Source organism: Crocuta crocuta, unplaced genomic scaffold (genome assembly GCF_008692635.1).
Source record: "Crocuta crocuta isolate KB4526 unplaced genomic scaffold, BGI_CrCroc_1.0 scaffold115, whole genome shotgun sequence".
In the NCBI taxonomy this organism is placed as follows: domain Eukaryota; kingdom Metazoa; phylum Chordata; class Mammalia; order Carnivora; family Hyaenidae; genus Crocuta; species Crocuta crocuta.
The window spans coordinates 2,343,557-2,350,679 of record NW_027530575.1 but is presented as its reverse complement, the minus strand read 5'-3'; the positions used below and the strand labels follow the sequence as shown (position 1 = coordinate 2,350,679).

Here is a 7,123-nt window from a genome sequence, read left to right as displayed (position 1 = left end):
TGGTTTACAAAAATTAACATATGACAGAGCTGTTTCTTTGAGCTATGGGATTTATTATTTTTTTTAAAGTTCTATTCTGATCTTACCTTATCTGAGGTGATCTCTTTTTATTGTTGAAATAGCATGGAGTCATATTTATTCTAGTTGCACTTGGATAACTGAAGTATAACTTTACATTCTGAAACCATTATATATTATCTTAAAATGATAAATGTATCATTTCTTAACATTTTATATGTTGAAGCAGCAGTTAAGTAGCAAATTCTCATAAATCAGTTACCCACCAATATGATTTAATTCCTCTAAATGATATTTTATTTCAGTATAATTTAGTTAAAGATATTCAATATGTACTATATTCTGTATACTACTGGATTTTTTTTAATGTTTGTCTGTTTTGAGAGTAAGGGACAGCATGTGCATGAGCAGGGAAGCAGCAGAGAGAGAGAGGAAGACGGAATCCCAAGTAGGCTCCATGCTGTCAGCACAGAGACTGACATGGGCCTTGATCTCACCAACCATGAGATCATGACCGGAAAGGAAATTAAGAGTCAGATGTTTAATGGACTGAGCCACCAAGGAGACCCTACTACATTTCATAAGAAAAAGGACAAAAAAAAATGCATGGTACCTGCCTCTAAAGAGCTTTCATGCTAAATGAAAGACAGGAAAGTTATTTTAATGTATTAAATTACATGGTGATATAGAGTCTACAAGAAGTGCCACCACATGCTAGGGGCTAGAAAATTTTTAGGGATTTGGATCCCTTTCTAACTGCCTTTCATAATAAACTGATAACATGTATCTATAGTTGTTTTTTATATTCTATATACAACTGGCTTTAGTGATACTGTTATTTATGTTCCATAATATTCTTTTTATCAGACCAGACAGATACAATTGTTTAATTTGTTTGCTGGAGTAACAGACAACAGAACAGATTTTTGTACACAGTGAAGAAAACTATATTACATCCACTACTAAAACCCCATACCTTTCAAGGTACTTAGATAAAGTCAGTGATGAGGAGATACTTTCTCAATGTATAAAAGAAGGAATGAATCAAAACTATCAAAATAGTAATCTTAACCCAAAATGCTTTGGAAAGAGCTTAGATCATGAAATACCTTGAAATACCATGATATATGCAGAGTTTCTTATTTCTTTCAATTTTTAAAAAAATCAAATCTTTAATATTGATATTGGTAGAATTATTATACTAATATATAAAAACCTCAAATTATAAAAGGGGAAATGACTAAACATATATAGGCATATTAAATGACAAATGATTTGAAACACTCAAATTCTGCAGTACTGCTGAAGATCTTACTTGCATGATATGCTTAAAACTATTCTAAATATCTCAGAGAACTGAAAACAAAACAACAGTGCACTCACTGTAACCATTTAAGCAAATGTTTTTATAGTACCCCAGAGCCAAATATATAATTTAAAAAGGGCAAGAACCATCCCTGGCGGTGGAAGAAAATGAAGAAAACAAGTTTTCTTCCCTGTTTTATTCTTAACATCTCAACCAGCAGAATATGATAGATCATTGATAATGGCTTAAAGTTGAATTACAAGGCTCATTTTGCTCCAGGAGCACTGTTTTTTGTTTGTTTGTTTATTTCTTTGTTTGTTTGTTTTTGTTCCTCCAAGTCTCTTGTTTTCTCTTACTTCTAAACCCTTGTATGTGGTTCTATGAGAAACTTCTCCCTTAATTCTTTCACTAATTGAACTACACACTCTTCCACTAAATTTCAAAACAAATGTAGCCAACTAAGGAAAAATTCCATAATCTAGATCACCTCTCCACAATTTAAACACTCATACCATAAAATATTTATAGCATATTATCACAGTTTCTGAAATATGTATTTATTTGCTTACTCAGCTAGTCAGTGCCTATCTTCCATAAGCTTTAAGTAATGTGTGAACAGAGATGATGCAGGAGGCAGAATAATGGTCCACAAAGCATCAATGTTCTAATCTGTGGAACCTACTAGTATGTTACATGGCAAAGGGGAATTAAAATTGCAAACAGAAATATGCTTGCAACCAGCTGACCTTAAGATAGGGGAATTGTCCTGAATTATCACGGGGTAGAAATCATGTAATCACAAAAATCCTTAGAAGTGAAAGAAGGAGTTGAGAGAATCAGTATCAAAATGATTCAGTGTGAGAAAGACTAGACCAACCATTACTGGCTTGAAGATGGAAGGTGGTTGTGAACCAAGGAATATGGGTAGCCTTTAGAAGCTGGAAAAAGCAAGGAAATGGGTTTTCCTCTGGTGCCTCAGAAAGGGATGCAGCTCAGCTAACAATATGGCTTTAGCCCAATAGATAACATGTTAGACTTCTAACATATAGAACTATATGATAATATATTTTGCTGTTTTTAACTACTAAGCATGTTGTAATTTGGTCCATGGTTGTCGATACTATTTGTTTAATAATAAAAAAAAAAATAGATAATAAGTTTGAAGGATGTGCTGTATCAACTGGATGGTACTAAGGTCCCAATATTTTCCTCTCCTTCTGTTTATAAATTAATTGAGTCAAGAAACATTAAAAACACACAAAATTTTACAAAAAGTATTTTGTGGTCTTAAAATTATAGGTCACATTCTAAAGTCTGCATGTATGGCAGATGTAGAATGAGAGTCTGCACCACCCACCTTCACCAGACTTTGTATAAACTTTTGTTCAGGCTCTCTGAGTGTGGGCAGTGAGATAATGTGAAGGGGATATAGCTGGCCAAGTGCTAAAACCTTTTATAGAAGCCAAATGTGATACGATTTTTGCCTCAAATTAAAGGACTCCTATTAGTTTTGAGTGACTATATTACAGCTTATTTCACTTCTGTTTTCTCATTTACAGCAGTCCTGTGGGCTACCTATTTCTAATCTTATTTTCAAGTTATTAATTAAGGCTCAAAACATGTTATTAATTAAGGGTTGTTCCTGGTAAAGGTGTATGGAAGGAAGGTAGAGCATCCCACCTCGGTAGGCAGTAGGGAGGATTATTTCATCCTTGACATTTTTTTCAAAAATGGACTGTGCATGGGGTGCTGGGATGGCTCAGTCAGTTGGGCATCTGACTTTGGTTCAGGTCATGATCTCACCTTTCAAGAGTTTGAGCCCCTTGTCGGGCTCTTTGCTAACGGCTCAGAGCCTGGAGCCTGCTTCAGATTCTGTGTCTCCCTCCCTCTCCCCTCCCCTCCCCCTCATTAACACTCTGTCTCTCTCCATCTCTCAAAATGAATAAGCATTCAAAATGCTTTTTAAATAAAAAAATGGCCTCTGCATGACAAAAAAAAAAAGCAGACCAACTCTTTGTTGGCTTGACTCTTTTTAGCTTATCTACAAGACAATGCTCTTTGTCCCTATCTCCCTCCACTGAATTCATATCCACTTTTTTCAATCATATGTCTTCTTTCTGGATTAGGCTGCCTATGTTCAAATTCTTTTCACATGTGAACATTACTTGCCCTTTCTCTGCCTCAGTTTCATCATCTATAAAAGGACAGCAACTGTATCTCAAAGGTTGTTGTTGGATTTAATATGTGAAAAAAATGCATATGATAGCATCTGTCTTAGAAAAGTATTCTGTATATGTTGCCTTTTACAAGAGCTTTGAAATTATCCCTGGAAAATCTTCTTCTCAGGAAGATTATAGTGTGAGGTTGGAAGAAATATTTCCCTAAACTATATGAGTGACTGTTGAAATAATCTTATGAAGTATGCATAAAAAGTTTATCTAACATGACTTTTTAAAAAAATTAGTTGGACACATTTCATGAGAGCGAGCATTGTGTCAGGCTCTGCAGTCACAGCACAGCACAGAGCCTGCTTGGGATTCTCTCTCTGCTCCTTCCCCACGTGTGCATGCACACTCTTTCTCTCTTCTCAAAATAAATTAATAAACTTAAAAATAAAATATAAAATGAAATAAAATAAAGTGCAATAAAATAAAATTTAAAATAAAATAATAAAATAAAATAAAATAAAATAATTAAGTTGGATTAACTGGAACATTTTAACTTGCTAAATTTAAAATTTGTCATATTTTAGGACAAAGCCAACTCATTCGAGCCAGTATAACTACATGAAGCTTCATTTGTTGAGCCATATGACCTGGGATCAAATTCCAGCACTACCACTTACTGTGTGTGTTAACTTTAAGAAAGTTAACTTGTCTTTTGATGCCTCTCTATTATATCACCTATAAAATAGGGATAATGATACTGACCTCACAGGGTTGCTGAGTATTAGTAAGTTCATACTTAAAATGCGCTTAAAATAGTGATTGTCATACATGCGCTCAATAGTTATTACATATTTTTATTGTAATATCCCAAGGTTATCTTTTAAGAAATGTTAATTATTTATTTTTAAGTATTTAATTAAATTCCAGTTAGTTAACATGTAGTGTGATATTAGTTTCAGGTGTACAATATAGTGATTCACTATGTCTATACATAACCCTGAGCTCATCACAAGTGCACACCTAAATCCTCATCGCCTATAAACATGATGGTTAGATGCCACAAAGTAGGTGGCAATGCCTTACCCATCCATATATGTGTTGTCAGGACTGAGACCCTCTTCTATCCTTGTCAAGCAAAGAGAGTGCTAACCTTCTCCCTTTTACACATCACAAAATCTTAATTATTTGAACACTAGAGACATCAGTAGATTTCTAATGGTTTAAATATCTAAAACAACAACAGCAAAGTAAATAGCATGTACTCTTGAGAGCCAAGGTCACCTACCACAAAGCAGACTGAAGATACACTTACTTTACATAATATTCCCTAGATAGTTAAGCTACGAAAGGGAAATTTAAAGGTTTTGTTGTGGAGATTATAAAATTAACACTATGGCAGTGGAATGTCTGTGAAGCCACTGTTTCATTTTCTGGTATATGAAAGTAACTTTCAAAAATTTAAGTGGAATGCTTTTATTTGTTTCCTGTCACACACTCTAAACAGCCTTTAGAAGTCAGTAGCTGTTACTCAAGAATAATGAGGTATATTATTCTCTCAATACACATGTAAATCTCCAATTAACACTAATGGGATTTATGGCAATGAAAACAAAAAGAAACCTACTTCAGTGTCTCAAAGTAATCTTTATTTTTGATACCTACCTTTTTACCATCTAAGTGCAGTCAAGCATACATAAACAAATTAGTATTAAGCATCAATTTGACATTTCCATTCATGTTGACAATCTGAAATACTGTCTTTAAACAGTAATGTATTTCAAAGCAGAGATGTGGCTTTAGATTTAAGAATTTATATGTCTTTCCCATCTCTGTCATTAATATTAAAATTATAAAAAATAAGCATACACAGTCCTAGTATTGCTTGAGAAATACAAAAAAAGATGAATTTCTAAAATATGTATGGCAAAACATTTTTAAGAACAGTATTTCAGAAGATTATCTTTTTATGCACATACATACCTGGAATCCTAATATCTCTTTAAAACACAATCATATATCCTTCTTTAGTAAATATTTTTCTTAGATTTGTATAATTTTAGTATTAATCATATAATGAATTCTTCCTAAAAAGAAAGCTTTTAAGTGGAAAAGTGAAATACCATTAAGATGCTATTGTATTGAAATAGCATCTTGAAGAATATATTGTGAAACTGCCTTAAAGAGACATGAGAAACTGCCTTAAAGAGATATGAGAGCACAACTGAAATACATATTTTTACTAGTCTATGTGTAGAATGATCTATAGCCAGCTGGACATCTTTGGTAGAATTTGAATCTTTAAGATAATTATTTTTTTAAGTTTGTTTATCTATTTATTTATATTTATTTAAAGAGAGGGAGGGCATGAGCAGAGGAGGGGCAGGCAGAGAGGGAGAGAGAGAAGCCTAAGCAGGCTCTGCCTTATCAGTGCAGACCCCAAAGCGGGGCTCAAATTCATGAACCATGAGATCACGACCTGAGCCAAAATCAGTCAGACACTTAACCAGCTGAGTCACCCAGGCACCCTGAATCTTTAAGATAATTCTGCAAAGACACTAGACTACACATAAAAGTGTAAATCCCTATGGAAGAAAGAATAAGCCCAGTATAATAGATTTCAATCAAAAAAGAATAAAGGGTATGACAATATCCCAGAAGGAATATGTTGATATAGCCAATACCTATTAATTTTTATGGCATTATTAATATCTGAATGCCTGCATAAACATATCCTCCATAAAAATTATTCAAAGCAACTATAGCAAGTAAAGAGCTTATCAAAACATAGAAAAATATAGTTCCTGACTAATAAAATAGAACATTCCCCTCTAAAACTCTTGGCTAATAAAGTAAAAATGGCCTTGAAACTGAGATATTTATCTAACATTCACTCATTTAGAATACAATCATGTCTAAACAAAAGTTATCATTCTTTCCTAGGTAAAGAGAAGTTGACATTTTAAGAGCTAACCTATTAAAACAACAGGTAGGTTTTATTTTACATGCCCATTCATCCAAAAAAATTTTACTAGATTAAGCCTAGAACAGTGCCCAAACCACAGCAGACACTTGATAAGTGTTTTTTGAATGAATAAATCAATTAACTAAATTTCAGAAATCCTATTTGGAACATAAGAAATGTATTTATGTCTCTCCTGTACAATGTCTCTCAATGCCAGGTACTAAGGTCTGGATATATTAGTTGGTTTTATAAAGCTCAAAATATAATTGGATATAGAGGAAAAAGCAGATTATTATGATTTAATATAGTAAATATGATACATAATATGGTAAATGACATTTGAATGGATTCATGCCATTCCATGGCATTGCAAGCATTACAAAAAGTCTATTTTTGAATAAAATATTAAGACTTACTTTAAAACATTTTTTCCAAGATTAGAGTTAACTCATCCCTATACACATAATTTATAAGATTATGTCAATGAGTATATTTTTAGGAAGTACAATAACACAAAGAATAGTTGAAAATGTATACCTGTACATTTATATTTTTATTAATTATGTTTTTGTATTTTTTTATTAACGAGAAGTAAAAATGTTACCTACAGTGTTTCAAAAGATATACAAATAAAACTATATCTATTTGTTTAAACTAATGACTACATAT

General features: G+C 32.7%; 1 pseudogene; it reads right to left on the bottom strand.

The window, feature by feature from the left end:
• Positions 1–4,530: 4,530 nt before the first annotated feature.
• LOC144234718 (U6atac minor spliceosomal RNA) lies at positions 4,531–4,663 on the bottom strand (annotated as a pseudogene).
• Between the last annotated feature and the right edge of the window lie 2,460 nt (positions 4,664–7,123).